The following is a 23,063-nucleotide window of genomic DNA, read 5'->3' as shown; positions in this document are numbered from 1 at the left end:
AAACCTCTCTCAGTCATTAACCTCACGGCCACTCGGGAATATCAGTAAAAATCAGGGAACTCAGCCTAAACAGTTTTCATATATAAAAAATAGAGTGATGAAATCGGTTTTAAACAAATACCAGGTAAAACATGACTGAGGATATGCTTTCAAATCAAACAGAGTGAGAAAAGTAGTAAAAATACCCCTAAGGGTCTAAGCAGGGTCGGCATAAGGTCCCAAACACGGCGTACAACCCAACATATAGTATCAATCTCTAAAACACGGAATATCATAAGATTTTAATCAAAATACGCGGCTTAATAGTCGCTACGGGACGGACCCAGTCACGTTCCCTACCGGTGCACGCCCACATGCTCGTCACCTAGCATGTGCATCACCACATTTAACAAAACAATATGAAATACCGAGGTTTCATACCCTCAGGTCATTTTTTACAATGGTTACTTACCTCAAACCGGATGAAATACTACTCTGCGACGCCCTTGCCTCTCGACTCGGCCTCAACTCGCGTTGAATTTATCCAAAATCAAAATCATGACATCAAAATATGCTAAGGGAACGAAGCCCATGTGAAAATAATCAAATTACCACACAAATTCCGAAACTGGCCAAACCCAACCCCGGTCCCACGCCTTGGAATCCGATAAAAATTACATCAATAAACTTCTTATCCTCCTACGAGTTCATACATACCAAAAATATCAAAATCCGACCACAAATGACCCCTCAAATCCCTAGATTAAGGTCTCCAATTTCTAAGCCCTAAACCCCCAATTTTGCTACTAATTTTCCATAGATTTCAAACTTAATCAGTCAAAAACCATCATAGAAACAAGTTTAGGATCCAAAAATCTTACCTCCACGAAACCCTCTTGATTTACCTCTTCAAATTGCTCTCCCAAGCTCAAACACACATGGAAATGGTGAAAAACCACTCAAAAATCGCGAAGGGTCAAATTTATATGTTCTGCCCCAGCTAAACCACTTTTGCGGTCGAAAATCTCGCACCTGCAGAATTCACTTAACCACTCACGACCGCATTTGTGATCAGGATAGCGCAGGTGCGCTCAAATATCTACATCTACGGTTCCAGCTCCTCTTGCCCATTTCCGCATCTGCGACCCTCATTGCGCTTCTGCGTGCCAGCACATGCGGTCCCTAAGCCGCAAGTGTAGTTATGACAGGAGCTTTAGCACTTCAACTGCAAATTTCCAACTCCAAAACTCTCGCCAACCATCCGAAATCACCCCGAGGCCCCCGGGGCCTCAACCAAAAGTAGAAACAAGTCACATACCACCATCCAAACTTATACCAATCTTCGAAACACTTAAAACAATATCGAAACAACAAATCAACCACGGATTCAAGCCTAAGAACTTCAAAAACTTCCTAATTTCGCTTTCGATCAAAAAGTCTATCAAACCTCGCCCGAATGACTTAAAATTTTGCACACACGTCACAAATGACTCAACGGACCTACTCCCACTTCCGGAATTCCATTTTGACCCTTATATCAAAATCTCTGCTATCAACCGGAAAATGCCAAAAATTCATTTTCGCCAATTCATGCCTAAATCTACTTCGGACCTCCTAAAAACATTCTGATCACGCTCCTAAGTCCCAAATCACCTCCCGAAGCTATCTGAATCATAAAAACCAAATTCCGAGATCGTTTGCTCACAAGTCAACTTCCGGTTGACTTTTTCAACTAAAAGACCAACTTAAGAGACTAAGGGTCTCAAACCTCACCAAAGCCATTCCGAACTCGGACCAACCAACTCGATACCATTCAATACGACTGAACATGATATAAAGAAGCAGAAATAGGGAAAACGGAGCGGTAACTCATGAAACGACTGGCCGGGTCGTTACATCCTCCCCCTCTTAAACAAACGTTCGTCCTCGAACGAGTCAAGAAACATACCTGAAGCCTCAAATAGGTGAGGATATCTGCTCCGCATCTCTCGCTCGGTCTCCCAGGTAGCCTCCTCCACGGGTCGACCTCTCCACTGCACCTTCACTGAAGCTATATCCTTTGATCTCAACTTTTGAACCTGATGCTCCATAATGGCTGCTGGCTCCACATCATAGGTCAAATCACCCTCTAACTGAATCGTGCTAAAATCCAGAACATGAGACAGATCTCCAATATACTTCCGGAGCATAGAAACATGAATACCAGATGCACACTCGACAAACTGGGGGCAAAGCAAGCTCATAAGCCACCTCCCCAATCCTCCGAAGCACCTCAAAGGGCCCAATGAACCGAGGACTCAATTTCCCCTTCTTTCCAAATCCATGGGTGAAACCTCCAGTAGCACCTTCTCCCCAACCATATAAGATACATTACGAACCTTCCTATCAGCATAACTCTTTTGTCTCTACTGCGCTGTACGAAGCCTTTCCTGAAGTACCTTTACCTTGTCCAAAGAATCCTGCACCAAGTCTGTACCTAGAAGTCTAGCCTCACCGGGCTCAAACCAACCAACTGGAGATCTATACCGCCTCTTGTATAAAGCCTCGTATGGATCTGAATACTCGACTAATAACTTTTGTTATATGCAAACTCCGCGAGCGGTAGAAACTGATCCCATGAACCACCGAAGTCAATCACACAAGCGTGCAACATGTCCTCCAATATCTGAATGGTGCGCTCGGACTGCCCCGTCCGTCTGAGGGTGAAAAGTTGTGCTCAACTCAACCTGAGTACCCAACTCTCGTTGCACGACCCTCCAAAACTGTGAAGTAAACTGAGTACCTCTATCTGAAATGATGGAAACTGGAACCCCATGTAGGCGAACAACCTCTCAGTTATAAATCTCAGCTAACCGCTCTGAGGAATAGGTAGTACAAATAGGAATGAAGTGCGCGAACTTGGTCAGCCGATCCACAATCACCCAAATAGCATCGAACCTCTTCAAAGTTCGTGGGAGCCCAACTACAAAGTCCATGGGGATCCGCTCCCACTTCCACTCTGGAATAACCATCTGCTGAAGCAAGCCACCCGGCCTCTGATGCTCATATTTCACCTGCTGACAATTGAGACATCGATATTCAAATCCTACAATATCCTTCTTCATCCTCCTCCACCAATAATGCTGTCTCAGATCCTGATACATCTTCGCAGCACCTGGATGAGTGGAATACCGCAAGCTATGGGCCTTCTTTAGAATCAACTCCCGAAGCCCGTCCATATTGGGCACACAAATCCGACCCTACATCCTCAACACTTCATTATCATCAATAGTCACATCTCTGGCATCGTCGTGCTGAACTTTATCCTTAAGGACAAGCAAATGAGGATCATCATACTGGCGCTCTCTAATGCGATCAAATAAAGAAGACCGAGAAATCACACAAGCCAATACCTGACCGGGCTCCGAAATATCCAACCTCACGAACCGATTGGCCAGGTCCTGAACATCAACTGCAAGAAGTCACTCCCCAACAAGAATATATGCCAAACTGCCCATACTCATCGCCTTCCTACTTAAAGCATCGGCTACTACATTGGCCTTCCCCGGATGGTACAAGATAATAATATCATAATCCTTTAGCAGCTTCAGCCATCTTCGTTGCCTCAAATTGAGATCCTTCTATTTGAACAAGTGCTGGAGGCTACGATGATCAGTAAACACCTCACAAGACACACCATACAAATAATGCGTCCAAATCTTCAATGCATGAACAATGGCAGCCAACTCTAGATCATGAACGGGGTAGTTCTTCTCATAGGGCTTCAACTGACGAGAAGCATAAGCAATAACTCTACCCTCCTACATCAACACACACCCAATGCCCACTCTCGAAGCATCACAATACACAGTATATGAACCTGAAGCTGATGGCAAAACCAATACTAGAGCTGTGGTCAAAGCAGCCTTAAGCTTCTAAAAGCTCGCCTCACACTCATCCGACCACCTGAATAAAGCACCCTTCTGAGTCAATTTGGTCAAGGTCAATGAAGTATATGAAAATCCCTGAACGAATCGACAGTAATAACCCGCTAAACCAAGAAAACTGCGAATCTCTGAGGCTGAGGACGGTCTAGGCCAACTCTGAACTGCTCTATCTTCTTTGGATCAACCTGAATACCCTCGTTGGACACCACATTCCCCAAGAAAGCCACTGAACTGAGCCAAAACACACACTTGGAGAACTTTGCATAAAGTTTCTCCTCCCTCAATCTATGCAAAACAACTCTCAAATGCTTCGCATGCTCCTCCTGACTATACGAATACACGAGAATATTATCAATGAAAACTATGACAAACGAGTTAAGATATGGTCGGAACACGTTGTTCATTAAATGCATGAATGCTGCTATCACACCTCCTTTTTACCGCGCCCCCGTAAAGGGGTACAGAGGGAGTTTTTCCAATTTAAAGGACAATCGAAACGAGATTTATTATTTAATTCAGAGTCGCCACTTGGGAGATTTATGGTGTCCCAAGTCACCGGTTGAATCCCGAATCGAGGAAAAGATTGACTCTGTATTACAGTCCGCGAACCAGAAATCCGAGTAAGGAATTCTGTTAATCCGGGAGAAGGTATTAGGCATTCCCGAGTTCCGTGGTTCAATCAGAATTGAAGCAGTATGAATCAAATTATTATCAGGTTATTCTAACATTCAAGCATGTAAAACTAATCGACGACATTTATCCAATCGACTACACGAATTACAACACATACAATCAATAGCAAATCAGAATCGAACATGCACACAGGTGATTCGAGTCGTATTGATAAAAACAAGGATTTATAATAAAACTTAACTAATCGACGAAACTCATTCAAATCGATTATATAGTTTATCATATACTTGACCATGACCAAAAAAAGTTCGACCAAATAAAAGGTCATTGAAGAAGGAAAGAATCAATCGACAAAAAATTGAAAAATCAATAAAACTACACTAAACAAATAAACAGATATAAATAAACACAAAAATAGAACAAACAGGAAAGGAAAAATACCTCAAGAACTCGGAAACTGGACGACCCTGACTTGGACTCTGACTCGGACCTTTTTTGAGGTTGATCGAGTGTTCTCAACTGAGAACACTTCGACTAAGGTCCACTGGACACCCAAATTCCTTTAATTCGGACAAACTCCAGCCTTTGGTTTTCTAGGGTTCTTAGGGTTTGATTTGGGGGTTCGAACGGTTTTAGCCTGATTCGAACCAAACCAAAGGTGGTTTGGTAACGAGGGAGGTCTGGGGGCGTCATGGTGTGAGTTTAGGGCTGGTTGGGGTAGTTTCAAGTTTTGCTCGAATCTTCGATTGAAGATTCGAGAAGCTACAGGCTGATTCGAGCAAAATGGATAAGGGATTCGTGGAGAGGGTGGTTAGGTGCTCTAGGGGTGTTAGTTTCATGGCCAATGACATCGTTGTCGCCGGCTTTCAGGCGAAGGGATTTCAGGGCGGCTAGGGTTTTGAGGGGTCGTCTCTGAGAGAGACGACTGAACATGGGGGGTGTTTGGAAATGAAAGGGGGGTAATGGGTCTGGGGTGTTTTGGTAAATTAGATTGAGGGGATTAATGTGATCGGTTGGATCAGTGAAGATCGATGGTCCAGATTAGGTTATGGGGTCAAACAGGGTCGTTTTGGTTAAGTACTGAGGCGGGTTTAGTTCGGATACATGTATTGATTGAATCTCAACCGTTGGATCGATTTAATCCAACGACCTTGATTAAGAGTGACCAAACGACGTCGTTTTAAGACGTCTCTGGCCAGGCCAACTGAACCTGGTAAATGGGTGATTTGGGCCTGATTTTTGGTCCAAAAATAATGGCCCAATCCGATTTTCATTCTTTTCTTCTTTTCCTTTCATTTTCCTTTTAATTCCTAAATACCAAAATTCCTAAAATAAATTGTAAAAAACAAAATTAACTTAGAAAATACTAGTTGACCTTTAACAATAAATATCGCACCAAAATAAAATATTAACTACAAACAAAATCGGGTACTTGTACATTAAATGCCAAAAATACAAAGAATATGTATTTTTTGTGATTTTCTTTATTTTAAAACCAAACTATGATTAATTAATTCCTAATTGTAAAAATAAAAATCCTAAGTGCACATGCAACGTGTATTTTGGTATTTTTCAATTAATTAAATTAAGATAAACATTCACAGACAAAAATAATTATCCAAAATGTCACACAAAATTCTCAAAATTGTACCCAAAGGCAATTTGTTTTATTTTTCGATTTCTTTTGGAGTAGTTTTCGTGAAGCAAAAATCACGTGCTCACAGCTGCCCCTCTTTGTCCGAAAACACAAAGAGTTTTCGTGCAAAGATAAGGTGAGCGGATACGAGCGATTTTTACCCGTTGGAATACTCCGTGTGAAGCATTTTTGAAAAGATTTAACCGAACCTTTGCTTCACAGGTTTCCTACATATCCCTGGCTAAAAGGGAATCAGGTTAATGTAGTTCGGGAAGTTTTGGTAGCTGGGACTACCATGGGACTGCATTTTTGCTGTTACTGCTGTTGCATGCTGTTGCTACTGCTTTTGAATCTCCTTATTACACCGTGCCAAATGAAAATAAGAAGCTAGACTTAAACTAGGAATTACAAAATCTTATCTATCTCCGACTTGTTCTTGTAGTCCTCTTTCTGATTTCTGCGATGGGATTCATGCTGGGGGTATTTGGTTGTAACCCTCCGCATTACTGACCTCTGATTTGATCTTGAAATGTATTCCTCTATTCTGCAGGCGGGCTCCTGACTTTAAAAACTTAAAAAGTAATGCCTCCGTTCTACGGGTGGGCTCCCGAATGCAACAACCTAAAAGTAACACCTCCGTTCTACGGGCGAGCTCCCGACTGCAACAACTTTAAAATTTAACCACCCCCATTCTACAGGCGGGCTCCTGACTTCATCAACTTAAAATTTAACAACCTCCATTCTACAGGCGGGCTCCTGACTTCTTCGACTTAAAATTACAACAACCTCCGTCCTACAGGCGAGCTCCTGACTTCTTCGACTTAAAATTATAACAACCTCCGTTCTACAGGAGGGCTCCTGACTTCTTCGACTTAAAATTATAACAACATCCGTTCTACAGGCGGGCTCCTGACTTTAACAACTTAAAAAGTAACAACCTCAATTCTACAGACGGGTTCCTGACTTCTTCAACTCAAAACATAACAACCTCCGTTCTACAGGCGGGCTCCTAACTCCTTTAACTTAAAATATAACACCTCCATTCTCCAGGCGGGCTCCTAACTCCAACTTGACTTTAAAAGATAATACGGCCTCCATTCTCCAGGCGGGCTCCTGACTTCAACAACTTCTTAAGATGTAACACCTCCGTTCTCCAGGCGGGCTCCTGACTCCTTCAACGACTTAAAAATATAACACCTCCATTCTCCAGGCGGGCTCCTGAATTCAACAACTTCTTAAAATGTAACACCTCCATTCTCCAGGCGGGCTCCTGACTCCTTCAACGACTTAAAAATATGACAACCTCCGTTCTACAGGCGGGCTCCTAACTTTGACTACAACTTGAAAATATAACAACCTCCATTCTCCAGACGGGCTCCTGACTCCAACTACAACTTAAAGATATAACACCTCCATTCTCCAGGAGGGATCCTGACTTCAACTACTTCTTAAAAGATAATACGGCCTCCATTCTCCAGGCGGGCTCCTGACTTCAACGGCAATTTAAAGATAATGCAACCTCCATTCTCCAGGCGGGCTCCTGACCTCAACAATTTCTTAAAAACATAACACCTCCATTCTCCAGGCGGGCTCCTGACTTCAACTACAACTTGAAAATATAACACCTACATTCTCCAGGCGGGCTTCTGACTTCAACTATTTCGTAAAATATAATACCTCCATTCTCCAGGCGGGCCCCTGACTTCAACTACTTCTTAAAAGATAACACCTCCATTATCCAAGCAGGCTCCTGACTTCAACTACAACTTGAAAATATAACACCTCCATTCTCCAGGCGGGCTCCTGACTTCAACTATTTCGTAAAATATAATACCTCCATTCTCTAGGCGGGCTCCTGACTTCAATGAACAATTTAAAGATAATACCTTCATTCTCCAGGCGGGCTCCTAACCTCAACAATTTCTTAAAAACATAACACCTCCATTCTCCAGGCGGGCTCCTGACTTCCACTATTTCTTAAAAATGCGTTTTATTGCTGTTGTTCCTTCCTTCCTCCTGAACCATTTTCCTTCTAACTTGAATCATCTTCTTTCAGAACTGATTCCCTCAAAACTGGTGTTTCATTCCTCTGAAAACTGCTGGGGATAACACCGGTATTTTATTCAAAAATATGTTATTTTCCTCCTTCAAAGACTACTTCCCTTAAGCTGGTGCTTTCCTTCCACTGGAACTACTTCCCTTAAGACTTGTGTCATCTTCCTTCCGAAATTTCTTCCATTAAAACTTGTTTGGCCTTCTTTCGAAAACTGCTGGGAATACCATTTTCCCCAAACTTGTGCTATCTTGCTTCTTCCCCAAGTGGGTACCGGACTTCTAGAAAAATTTTCAAAATGAAAGAAAATTTTCTGCCCCAGTTTGACAATCTTTCTTGTATCATGATGTCTTTTCATCATCTATAACATTTCCTGTCCCTGCTTTAAATCAAAGAAAAATTTTGTTAGTTTAAAACGTGGTGAATGGTCGTGCCACTCCTGCTGGGGATGGTTTTCTCTTTGTCCTTTCCCAGCTTTGTGTTCCATTACATCACCAAAGCTTGCTGGGGATGAGATTATTTGTTGGGGATGATATTCCTGCTGGCGATCATATTCCTGCTGGGGATGGTTTTCCCCCTCTTCTTTCCCTGCTCCGTGTGGTCGGACCCTCTTGGAACTTGGTCGATAATCTGCCAAGGATACTCTTGTTTCTTGACGATTCTTTATTCACCAATTGTTGCTTCCCACTTTTCTCCATACTCTCCCTGAAATCCTAGACCAATCCATCATTCGGTCTTGCAACGAACGTCTTTCTCATTCCATTGCATTATCTTTGGCCCGTCTTATCCACATTGTATTTTTGCACCATCTTGGCAACTGGTAGTAAGCCCTGAAAATCCTTTTCAAAAACAAACTGCTGGGGAGATAAAGTCTTTAAAAATAAAAATGATGAATTCCAAATAAAAGAAGAGTAGTTTTCTGAAAAATGTTGGGGAGAAGAAAAAAGAAAAGAGCTTATCTGAATGGTACAACCGATCCCAATGATCATGTCGTGCATTTTGGATTAGCCAACCCAGTCTATTTATATCAATCAATCTTTCTAATGGCCTTACTTGGTTGGGGCTATGTAAGCGCCCAATTCTTTTGTCGACTCAACATCTTTGCACTGCTTGATGCCTCGACGGATTCTTTCCATCAATCTTATCTTGTTTGCCTCTTTTGACCCCTTGTCGCCTCATAGTGCCCTTCGAGGGGTTTTCACTAATAAGACTCTCTCATTTCCCTCAACTCCCGTTGCCTTTTGGTGCCTGTGAAGGTTTTCACCGATAAGACTCTCTCATTTTATTTCTCTCAACTTCCGTCGCCTTATGGTGCCCGTGGAGGTTTTCACTGATAAGACTCTCTCATTTTATTTTATTTTTTCAGCTAGGGATTAGAGTGTTACCGATATGACTCTCTCTGCTGGGGATTCTTTCGGCTATCAATTCATTTCCAACTTATGATCCTCTTCTCTGCTGGGGATCAGAGTGTTATTCCTGACTTCCATTTTCATTACTTGGCACTTCTCGGATACTGATCGGGAGGTCTTTTTTGGACACCAATGTGGGTTTTTGTGTATGGCTAAAAGAAAATGGGTATAAAAAAGGTTTAAAATAATTTTGATGGGTAAAACATTACAACTATTGGAATCAAACTTTCTTTCCAAAATTACAAACACAACTTCTGCCCCAGTTTCTTGCTTGGGGGATTTTTATTTTTTGTTACACTATGACCGAGCCGTGAGACGCCTACGTATCCTTTTTGAGGAATCAGGTCAAACGTAGTTCCCAATTCCTTTGTTTTTCTTATGACTTTTCTTTTGTCTTTATTATCATTATTTTTCTCTTCTCTTTTTCTTTCATTTTCATTACTGATTCCAAAAGAGGGGTATGAAAGAATAAATAAGGCTGAAAAGGGGAAACAAAGGTTGAAGTGTTTGGATGGAAGAACAAATTGCCTCCGTCATTTCATTCTCCGATACCATGCAAAATGCAAACAAACAACAATTACAATTAAAAAAAATCATACATAATATCTCTTAACTGCGTCAGAATTGATAGCCATGTCGATGCATTTCTCTTCGATATCTGTTAAACACAAAGCGCCATTGGACAACACTCTGGTTACAATGAATGGCCCTTACCAATTCGAGGCGAACTTGCCCTTTGCCTCAGCCATGGTGCTGACATTGTATGCAATTCTGTTGGCGAAGAATGAATCAGATCTTCGTGTATCTGACACTGATGGCATTTCCGCACGAAACTGATACAATCATGCTCCATAGTGAGCCAATAGTACCCTGCTCGAAGAATCTTCTTCTCCAATACATATCCGCTCATATGTGGCCCACAAACTCTAGCATGTACCTCTGTCATAACTGTCGCGGCTTGACTAGTATCTATACATCTCAACAATCCCAAATCTGGTGTTCTTTTGTACAACACTCCTCCATTGAGGAAATATCTATTTGCCAGTCGCCGAATGACTCTCTTTTGATCTCCGGTGGCCTGCCCCGGGTATATCCCCATCTTGAGGTATTCCTTGACATCATAGAACCATGGTTCGTCATCCAGTTCTTCCTCTAACATGTTGCAATAAGCATGCTGATCACGAACCTGAATATGCAACGGGTCAACATGAATTTTGTCTGGGTGGTGCAACATTGATGCTAAGGTGGCCAAAGCATCGGCAATCTCAGTATGAACTCTTGGGATGTGTCTGAACTCCACTGATCGAAATCGCTTGCTCAGATCGTGCAAACATTGTCGATATGGTATGAGCTTCAAATCCCTTGTTTCCCATTCACCTTGAATCTGATGCACCAGGAGGTCCGAGTCTCTCAAGACCTAGACATCCTAGACATCCATGTCTGCAGCTAGCCGTAGACCCAAAATGCATGCCTCAAACTCAGCCATGTTGTTGGTACAATAGAAACGCAGCTGAGCCGTAACAAGATAATGATGTCCTGTTTCAGAAATAAGTACCGCTCCTATTCTAACTCCTTTCGCATTTGCGGCTCCATCGAAAAAAAAGCTTCCATCCTAGTTCCTTGGTCATTTCCAACTCATCTATATGTATCACTTCTTCATCAGGAAAATACGTCCTCAAGGGCTCGTATTCTTCATCAACAGGATTCTCTGTTAAGTGATCAACCAACGCTTGGGCCTTCATGGACGTCCTCGTCACATAGACGATGTCGAATTTTATGAGTAATATCTGTCATTTCGCCAATCTCCCTGTGGACATAGGCTTCTGGAAAATATACTTCAATGGATCCAAGCGTGAAATGAGATAAGTAGTATATGATGACAGATAATGCTTCAATTTTTGGGCCACCCAAGTTAGGGCGCAACATGTCTTCTCGAGTTGAGTGTACTTAACCTCATAGCCTGTAAACTTCTTGCTGAGATAATAGATGGCTTGCTCCTTCCTTCCTGTAATGTCGTGCTACCCCAGTGCTCAGCCAAACGAATTCTCCAGGACCGTTAGATAAATAATTAACGGTCTTCCCGGCTCAGGTGGAACCAACACAGGTGGATTTGATAAGTATCCCTTGATTTGGTCAAATGCTTCCTGACATTCTGCCGTCCATTCTACCGCAACATCTTTCTTTAGTAGCCGAAAAATGGGTTCACAAGTTGCTGTGAGTTGCGCAATAAACCTGCTAATATAATTCAACCTTCCCAACAGACTTATTACTTCTGTCTTGTTCTTCGACGGTGGCAAATCTTAGATGGATTTGATCTTTGATGGGTCCAACTCAATGCCTCGCTGACTGACGATGAATCCCAACAGCTTTCCAGATGGAACACCAAATGCACATTTGGCCGGGTTGAGCTTAATATCGTACCTTCGAAGTCTTTGGAAAAACTTCCTTAGGTCTGCTACGTGGTCTTCCTGATGCTTGGATTTTATGATCACATCGTCCACGTATACCTCAATCTCTTTGTGTATCATGTCATGAAACACAATAGTCATTGCTCTCATGTATATTGCCCCAGCATTCTTCAAACCAAATGGCATTACCCGGTAGCAATAAGTCCCCCACGGCGTAATGAAAGCCGTCTTTTCCGCGTCTTCTTCATCCATCATAATCTGATGATACCCAACATAGCAATCTACAAAAGACCCGATCTCATGTCCGGCATAATTATCGATCAAGATATGGATGTTGGGTAATGGAAAGTTATCCTTTAGGCTTGCCCTGTTCAGATTGTGGTAATCGACACACATCCTGATCTTCCCATCTTTCTTCGGTACTGGCACCACATTAGCCAACCAATCAGGATATCAAGTGACCCAAATAACCTTTGCCTGCAGCTGCTTGGTTACTTCCTCTTTAATCATCATACTCATGTCTGTTTTGAACTTCCTCAATTTCTGCTTGACGGGAGGGCATACCGGGTTAATGGGCAATTTGTGAACCACTAAATCCGTGCTTAACCCCGGCATGTCATCATACGACCATGCAAAAACGTCTTTGAACTCAATAAGTGCTTTGATTAGTTCTTCCCTAATATTCGGTGCAATGTGGATGCTTATTTTAGTTTCCCTGACATCATCTGCATCCCCTAAATTGATGGCTTCTGTGTCATTTAAGTTGGGTTTGGATTTCTCTTCAAACTGGCTCAACTCTCTGTTTTTCTCTTCGAAGGCTTCATCCTCATCGTATTCCGACTCATCATCATAATCGACCTCTTGTACAATTAGTTCGGAATCAGATTGATTTTTTAGACTGGGTTGAAGATCCGTTGTGCATGCCATGTCATTAGAACCAATATAAAGAGAACTGTTCAGAAAGAGAAAAGAAGAAAACAAAATTAGAACAAAATAAAAAGAGAAAAGCTTTCACTTTATTAAAATACGGGATAACAGAGTTTCACACTTTGCCAAATATGAAATAAAACTGGATTACAACCCTGAAATAATCCAAAAAATAAGAAATAAAAATCAGAGCCCACTACCAAGACTCCCTCCGGGTAGGAAGAAGAGTAGTCATCCAATTGTTGATATTTGCCCTAGGCCCCACAAACTGTACATCTAACCTACTGGACCCTTCTCCAGCTTCTATCATGTTGACATCGGCGAACAGTCTTTCAAAGCCCTCATTCAAATCTCCATCTGGCCCAATCAGTGGTCCGAGAACTTTCGGGACCGACAACTTTCTGATACCTGCTCTGACAAATGATCTGGATAGGCCCGGGATTGGCTTGGGAAGGACCCAGACTCTTTTCTTCAACTTGCGGGCCCATCTCACATCCTCCGCTGTAGGCCTGAACCCCAGCCCAAAGGTCTCCAGATTTTTGGGCAAAGAAACCGGCTGAACAATACCCTGAAGATCAGCCCCTAAACCTTTGTCTGGCACAAACCCATTCTTCAACATCTCCGAGGCTACCATGACAGTTGCAGCTGCTATTTTGGGAAGTGGGATGCTTTCACCTTTGGGAACTTTGTCCACTAAAACCGTATCGAAAACCTGGTAAACCCACGGTCCCTTATCATCATCAATTTCTATGAAGGGCACGATGGCATCACTTACGGCGCTTGCATTGTCTTCCCCATGTACTATGATCTCTTGCCTATCCCACTCGAATTTGACCATCTGATGTAATGTAGAAGGCACTGCTTTGGCGGCGTGGATCCAGGGTCGCCCCAACAGAAGATTATATGACACTGCCACGTCTAACACTTGAAACTCCATGGTGAACTCGACTGGACCAATTGTTAATTCAAGTATGATGTCACCCACTGTGTCTGTACCACCACCATCAAACCCTCGAACATAGATGCTGTTCTTGTGAATCCTGTCACCATCGACCTTCAGTTTGTTCAATGCGGCCAAAGGACAGATATTGGCACTGGACCCATTTTCAATCAGTACACGAGTGGCTACCGAGTCTTCACACTTCACGGTCAAATAAAGGGCTCTATTATGTTCTGTACCCTCCACGAGCAACTCATCATCTGAAAAAGTGACCCTTTTGACATCGAAAATCTTGTTTGCTATTTTCTCCAGATGGTTCATAGAGATCTTATCCGGAACATGGGCTTCGTTTAGAATTTTCATCAATACCTGGCGATGCTCATCTGAATGGATTAACAACAATAACAATGAGATCTGTGCCGGGGTCTTCCTCAACTGCTCCACAATGGAGTAATCTTGCACCTTCATTTTTTTTAAAAATTCTTCCGCCTCTTCCTCGGTGACTGGATTCTTTGTCGCTACTGGATTGGCCCTTCTTAACTCTGCGGAAGCAAAACACCTTCCCGAACGAGTTAACCCCTGTGCCTCACATATTTCCTCCACAACTTCCTTCCCCTTATGCATTACCATTACTTGACTATAGCTCCATGGCACAGCTTTCTCGCTGATTATCGGCAACTGCATTACTGGCCTGATAACAACTAGTCCTATGCATGCCCCCTTCACGACTACTGGCTTGCTTGATATCCCTTGTACCGTTACTTTGACCGGCTCTGGATTCTTGGTAGCATCAGACGAACTCTTCCCCATCACCACCACTGGCTTGCCTTCTACCCTTTTCGACTGTACTACCGTTTTTCCACTGATCGACTTTTCTTTCGGGCTGGCACGGATCATCATTACCATTTGTGAGGGCTTCTTGAGCCCTCCTTCGTGCACTAGTTCGATCATGTGGGCTTCATGGTGTGCCGGCAACAGGTTCTGATTGATGTTAGGTGCCTCTGGCTCCTGGACCTCGATCCTATTTGTGTCAATAAGATCTTGTACGACAGTCTTCAACTTCCAACACTTCTCAGTATCATGCCCGGGAGCCCCCTAACAATATTCACAACTTACCGAGTGGTCAAGATTTTTGGGAAGGGGATTATGCAATTTGGGCTCCACGGGACTCAATAGGCCTAACTGCCTCATTTTGTGGAACAGAGTAGTATAGGTTTCTCCCAGCGGAGTGAATGTTCTCTGCCTCAGCACCCTTTCATTCCTGAAAGTCTGATTCCCACAAAAACCTGGTCCCGAAGGATTCCTGTCGGCCCTTGGTGGTGGATATGTGTTTTGTGGAGGTGGATATGTATTTTGTGGAGGTGGATATGTATTCTGGGGAGCCAGTGCACGCCATTGCGGGCGAGCCAGAGGCTGGGTGTAAGTTTGGGCGTGATGGATAGAGAAATGTGGCTCTTGTGGTGGGTAGTAGGGCTGTAGAGGGCCGTATGGAATGTGTGGGTAATTTGAGTGATGGGGTCTAGGTTGGTAGTGAGGGGGGGGGACCTTTGGATCTGGACCAAGTACCTGCCTCGACTGTTGCGACATCTTCCCTTTTCTTCTTTCCGAGCACACCTCCCGTGCCGCTCTGGATGGCCTGAGTGGTTGCTTTAATCGCCGAATAGCTCAAGATTTTGTTGGACTTAAGTCCCTATTCAATCATACCACCCATTTTTACTACTTCATTGAAAGATTTGCCAACTGACGTTACCAGGTGACCGAAGTAAGTTGGCTCCAGAGTTTGGAGAAAGTATTCCACCATTTCCCCCTCTCTCATTGGAGGATCAACTCTTGACGCCTGCTCTCTCCAGCAGAACCCAAATTCTCGGAAGCTTTCCCCAGGCTTCTTCTCAAGTTTCAGCAATGTGAGACGGTCAGAGACGATCTCAAGTTTGTACTGGAAGTGGCCTGCAAAGGCTTGTGCCAGATCGTCCCAGGTGTACCACCTGCTAGGATCCTGTCTTGTGTACCATTCCAGTGCAGACCTGCTTAGACTTTGACCAAAATGAGTTATCAACAGCTCGTCTTTTCCCCCGGCCCCGCTCATCTTACTGTAAAAACCTCGCAGATGTGCCATTGGATCACCGTGCCCCTCGTATAGATCAAACTTTGGCATCTTGAACCCTGCTGGCAATTGAATGTCGGGGAATGGGCACAGATCTTTGTAGGCCATACTAACTTGGTTGCCTAACCCATGGATATTCCTGAAGGACTGCTCCAGGCTTTTAAATTTTTGAAGCACTTCGTCTTGCTCTGGGCTTTTAGCCGGCTTTTCAGTCTCTACCGGGATCTCGAAGTGAGTATTATAAGTATGAGGCTCAGGTGCTTTGAAGGTTGGTTCAGGGGGGTAATATTGGTTATCGTGAGCCTGAAACAACGGCTCGCTGGATGATCTTTGCAGCGTGGCTGGTGGGGGTGCCACGAAAACAAGAACATTTGGTGTAGGAGGGTTCTGATTGGGTTGTGAAGCTTGGGGATCATAGGCATTTCTTCCCTGATAGTATTGGTGACTGGGGAAGATTGTCAAAGGGCCGGGTGGAGGGGATTCCGACATGTGTCCTGGTGGGAGAGTGGGAGTAACGGGAGGGCCAGGCACTTTTTGTACCCTAGCTAAGGCCAACTGCATTTCTTTCATCTCCTGTCTCATCTTATCCATTTCCTCCTTCAGCATTTGATTCTCCATCATTTCATCCTCGACACTTTGGTCTGAACTAGTCATGCATTTTAGTACGGGCCCTTTGGATCTTGTTTGGTAATGGTAATCTGCCAGAACGTTCTAACAGACTAACTGGTTCGAAATCTCTGAATAAACAACAAACTTGGTAGCGTTAGAGTTTAACACATATTGCAATTTCACGTTGGGGGATGCAATGTTCCTAGGCAGTTTAACCATTTCTAACATGTCTTTGCTTCGACCGCATGCGTCATTCCGGCTTACTTTGTTTGTGCCTCGTTTAAGTGTTTCTGAAACTTTCTTTATCTCTCTTTTTATTTCTTTCTTTTCCTTTGTTTTATTCACTTTGCCTTTTCTCTTTTCTTTTTAGTGGTGGTCGAATCTTATGTGGATTGCCTACGTATCATGTCCCCTTATGAATCAGACCGCGCGTAGTTCTGCCACAAGTGCGGAAAATAAAGACACCATTTTGGATTTTTTCAACTTTACTAGCAAAACATTTTATTACAAGGCAAAACATTTTCGAAAGGAAATTGACAGACTTGATACAGATTACAGATTTTATGCCAAAAAGGGAAATACAAACTCCGACGGACAACAGACTCTAAGGAGAATACAGACTCAAACTATGAATGTTTCAGAGTTTTGAATTTTGGCGTCCGCGGGGCATCGTTCGGCCTCGCCGCGGGATTTTGTGCAAGGCCCCTTTGCAGATCCTTCAAATCTTCCATGATCTGGTGGACATAAATCATTATTGAAGCAAAGAAGGTGGTACATGACATATCCTCACAAGCTAGGCACTTTATGGTGATGTAGTGCCCGATATCGTCGATTCTTCCATTGATTCTGTCCCTTTCCATAAGCAATCGCTCTATTTGTTGATTCCGTGTCCCCAGCATTTGAGCGTTGCAAAGGAGTTGATCCTGAAACTCATTCATCTGTTTCTCCATTCGGGCCATTAGATCATAGTAGCGTTTCCTATCTGCTCTGGCATCTCGGGCTTGTCTAAAGATCCGCTCTTTGAGAGTGGATATTGTTTCTCTCAATATAGCAATGTTCCTTTCGTAGTCCCTCTTCATTTATTGCATAGACCGTGCTCGCTCTTCTGCCTTCTTTATCCATTTCAACTTGATTCTCGCTAGACCAGCTTTAGATTTTTCCAGGTCTTCTTGATACTCGAGGAATTTCTTATTTAGACCGTTTATGAGCCTTTCATCAGCCCGGCTTCTCTTCGGGTTTCTGGTAGCTATTTTCATTTCCTGGATTTGAGCTTTGAGGACCTCATTTTCCTGAGCTAGTTTTCTCTTTTCTCCCTCATCTACAGCGATATGCAAATCTTTCTCAAATTTCAAATCTATAACTTGCTTCTCCAACTTGCCTATTGTAACCCTGTACTCGTGCTCTTTAGCCAACCAATCCCACTGTTCTTGCGATGCCTTGACGAATTCTTGGAGATGGGGTCTTTTAGCCGGCCTTTCATGCTCAAGTTCTCTCATGTACCAAGCAAGGTATCCTGGCGCCACTTCGCCTTTGGCCTGATCCTGCACGCAAGTATCTGCTTTTAAATATTGGCATTCACTCCAGATCTGACGGACTATTGCTTTAGGGAACTGTCCGTCAGCGCTAATCTCAATTACTTGAGCACTAAGATCTTCCTCCTGTGGCACTGTTTGGCATCTCTCGAGTTGTCTCAAAACCCGATATGGAGCGTAAGGCTGAATGCTCTTGAGCCCCATCAATAGAAAGTGGGTCCTAGCTGCCGGCACATGGATGACCTCGTCAACGGGCAACCATCCTAGCGTCCACTGTATTTGGCTGGCAGTGAGGGTCCAAAAGAATGATGTCCACGCCGTAACTCCCTCGGGTAGACTGACCCCCTTGATTCTAGTGTAGAACTCTTCTATGCAAGTTTTCTTCGAGGAACCATAACTCAAAAGCTGGGAACGGTGGCAGAGATGTACAGTCATCCATATTTGTAGTAACAAGTTACACCCCTCAAAAAAGTTCCCTTTGGCTTTGCAGGCTGTGAGAGCTCGGAAGATATCAGATACTATCATAGGCGCAAGAGTGATTTCGTCTTAAATGAGCAAGGTACTGACGACCCCGGCTATTTTCAGATCAATGTTTCCGTCTTTCCTTGGAAATACCAAAAGGCCTAAAAAGGTTATCATAAAAGCCACTCGTCTATGCTCGTCCCATTTCTGACGGTTACTTTTGCTGCATAACTTGTTACCCGGGTTGTTGAATCCTCCGACATGACTGTATCTGTCGTATATGAAGCGCAAATTACAAAAACCTACGGCCAAATCTGGGTTATGGACCGTCCTGGGTATCTTTAACGAATCTAAAAACCGATGCACAGTGACAACTCTTGGAGCAACCAGGTATTTTTGCCTCAACGAAACTTCAGCATTTCCGATGTACCCGGCTATTTCCTCCAAAGTCGGGGTGAGTTCAAAATCGGAGAAGTGGAAGACATTGTGTGCCGGGTCCCAGCAGGTGACCAAAGCTCTTATGATATCCCCCCGAGGCTGGATTTCCAATAAACCCGTAAGACCTTTTAGATATTTCTTGACCTCATCTTGCCCTTCACCACCTAAATCATCCCACCATAGCCGCAACTTGAAAGGGATTTTAGTCATTATTGAAAAAGGTTCATTTTGCATCGTGCTCATCCTGCACATTTATTAAGGTGATTAAGCAAAAAAAATAAAATTTATTTGACTCAACCAATTGGTTGTTTTTTTTTTAAATTTTTCACAGATTAAAAGAAAGATCCGGTTTCGAACACGGCCTTTCGGCACTTCGGGAACGAAGATTTTGAGGCTGGGTGAGTCAACCGGTCAAAAAAATCCAAAAAATGACTACAAGTGGCCGTTTATGCAAAGTCAGTCTTCCGGCGTCCCTTTTGGGAACATTCAGCTATTTTGACAAAAATGGCGTCACCCGACTTATTTATGACGAAAATTAAAATTTTGACATTTTTGTAAAGGGGAGGTTGGACCCGATGAGGGTTGCCTACGTATCCCGCACCCTTGAGAATCAAACCGGCATAGTTCGGGTAGATAAAACAAACTTCTTTTGAAAACAAGACTCTTTTCAATGGCAAATAAAACCATTTTTCATAAACAAAACCCTTTTTTTTTTCATTTTCTCAAAAATTCGACATAGTTTCGACGCTATTTGGACATTGATTTTTTTCAAAATAGGCGATTAACTACCTCTATCTCTCTTTCCTCAAAGTATTCAAAAGCCGGTCAACATGCAAGTCCGAAGCAAACAAATGCACAGGTAGCAAGTTGGATGCATCAGGATGGTCTTTTGTCGTTTTGGTACACCTGTCCTAGACAGACCCAACCCCTGTGTTGAGCCTCCAAAGTCAAATGCACATGATGCAAACAAACGTTCCTACTAGGGATCCGGCATGAAGCTGAGTTATTCTAGGTTCGTAACCTGGGTATTTGTTCTAGACTGTGTACCCGAGCGGACAACTCGAGTCGAGGAGGGGCTACGTACCGGGGACCCGCAAGATTGTCCGGCTTTGTAACTTGTCTGGCCTCTTTCTTATTCCAAGGTATGACACTAACAGAATGGGGAGTCTCAACCAACAAGCACATCCTCAGAGGTAAGAAGAGAAGGGTGTCGGTACAGTTTATATACAGTTCAAATAATATCAAAGCGGTAAAAGTAACATTTAGCATATTAGGCCCAAACATGTAAAAATCAGATAATAAACAAAGCCAAATATAACAATTTATCTAAGCTCGAATTCTGAACCCTGAACCAGAGATTCTGGGTTATATCCCCAGCAGAGTCGCCAGAGCTGTCACACCTCCTTTTTACCGCGCTCCCGCAAAGGGGCGCAGAGGGAGTTTTTCCAATTTAAAGGACAATCGAAACGAGATTTATTATTTAATTCAGAGTCGCCACTTAGGAGATTTATGGTGTCCCAAGTCACCGGTTGAATCCCGAATCGAGAAAAAGATTGACTCTGTATTACAGTTCGCGAACCAGAAATCCGAGTAAGGAATTCTGTTAACCCGGGAGAAGGTATTAGGCATTCCCGAGTTCCGTGGTTCTAGCACGGTCTCTCAACTGTCATATTCGGCTTATTTATCTGGTTTTAATACATGTTGAACCTATGTGCATATTTTAACTGTTTACTGCTTTTTTATTATTTTTAACGAGAATTGCAACGTCGTAAAAATACACCTCGAACCACGTCACATCAATGCACCCATGGTTATTGACACATTTCAACTCTGTTGAGATTTGGATTTGGGTCACATAAATGTGCACCCGAGTTTAAGAAAGTAAATTATTAATGGCGCGCCTAAAGCGACTAGCGTATCATTATTTTGGGTAAGGCCGTGAAATTTTGCTAAACGGCCCATCCCGAAGTCTAAGTATTTAAAATAACCATTTATTGAGGGCCCCGTCGTTTGTACATTTTATTTGGCGAGGCTCGTCTCATATTTTATTTAAAGGATATCCTAAAGCGACTAAGATTTTTCTTTTTTTTTTCTCTAAAGATAAAGAAAAGGTCCTAATTAGTTAATATTATAAAAGCGGGCTTCGAGTTCAAATTCGAGTCCAAACAAAAGGACGGACCTTTTAATTTGAACCCGCTACCTAACTCAAAGCCCCAAACTTATATTGTGTTAACTATATACTGAAACCTTTAAATCAGGCCCAAATTAAATGGGCCAACTAATTCTACTTGTGAACGAACAACAACAGGTGGGCCTTGAGGCAAGCCCAAAACCGAATGGGGCGTGCCAAGCTGCGTAGGAGAGATCGAGGGATCGAGCCCCTGAAGTCAAGCATTTACTTATTCATTTGCATGTCATTAGGTAAGCATCCTGATTTTATAGTGAAAGCAGTACGTCGTTCTACTTGGAACAACTTGAACAAAATAACCACAACACTCTTTATGGGCCAATTTTAACATGCCATGATGTAGCAAATAAACAGTCCTATTTTAATACAAAAACACATGACGACCATTACTAAAGGTTTATTGCAATGTGAACCGCTTTCAAATGACTTCACAAAACAAATTACCAAAACTGGAATTAATCTAACTCTCCTATTAACCTAACATAAAACTAAATACAACCACTGCTCGAGATCACAGGCTCATATACATTCAAGACATATCGAGTGATAATCTAGCTAATAAAGAAACAGTTTCAGTTTATTTATACAGTCATGTCAAATAGAACTAACAGCTGCATTTCCATTTCATCTCAACTTCAACTTCAAATTCGAGCTTACATCAACACAGGTTTTTAAGAATGTGTACCTGGAAATGGAATACAATGGAGAAGAAGAAGGAGTGATCAGCACAACACAATAGCAACAGTAACAGATGTCCAGCAGCAACTTAGGAAACCAATTAAAATTCCCAGCAATACCAACAACAACACAAACACCCAATAACTGACCGCAAAACAACTTGATAGCAACCAAATATCAATCAAAACACAAGCAGAAAACACCCCTAGAATTCAGTAATCAAGAAAAACTCGAGAATACAACTCCACAGTTAAAGCTGAAGCTCTTTTCAGTTTCAATGGGATAACACTAGTTGATCTAGACTAACTCTTAAAACTCTCTTCTAGTTTTCAGAATGTTCAACACCCTTAAGATTTCCAGAATGTTCTCTTCCTAAGGTCTGCCCAAAAGAAAAGCCAGACCAAACTAAAAAGGGCCCCCCCTAATTCTGTCCAGACCCATATTTATACCCAAACCTCAGCCCCTTTCCAGCTCTAAGGAGCACTTAGCTAATTAAGAAAGTATTTCTGCCCACTACTACATGTTTTGTTCTCCTTTTATTTCACTTGTTCCCCACTACCCTTGTCTTTTCTTTATTTAAATTCAAATAGGTATGAGCACCTATTTCTTAATCCATTTCCTCTAAACCTTCCCCTACCATTATGTTTTGTTCCCCATTAGCACTTAAACAATTCATTAGTTTAATGGTATTTCAGTACCCTAATGTCAGACCATTCAACTTAAACTACTTTCAAACCTTTTCGATCCCAAAATACCCTCCTAAAATTCCTGAAATTACTGCCCTGCCCTAAACCTCTTAATCTGATGGTAGAACTCTATAAGTTATAACCTTAACAACTGATTTCTAACTGATCACTAAAGTACTACAACTATAACCAATTCACAACCAAATTCAAACAATGATTCAATCAGAATTGAAGCAGTATGAATCAAATTATTATCAGGTTATTCTAACATTCAAGCATGTAAAACTAATCGACGACACTTATCCAATCGACTAAACGAATTACAACACATACAATCAATAGAAAATCAGAATCGAACAGGCACACAGGTGATTCGAGTCGTATTGATAGAAACAGGGATTTATAATAAAACTTAACTAATCGACGAAACTCATTCAAATCGATTATATAGTTTA

The sequence above is a fragment of the Nicotiana tabacum genome, chromosome 10 (assembly GCF_000715075.1).
Source record: "Nicotiana tabacum cultivar K326 chromosome 10, ASM71507v2, whole genome shotgun sequence".
Taxonomy (NCBI): Eukaryota; Viridiplantae; Streptophyta; class Magnoliopsida; order Solanales; family Solanaceae; genus Nicotiana; species Nicotiana tabacum.
The sequence above is the reverse complement of the archived record's forward strand: the minus strand, read 5'-3'. Positions refer to the sequence as shown.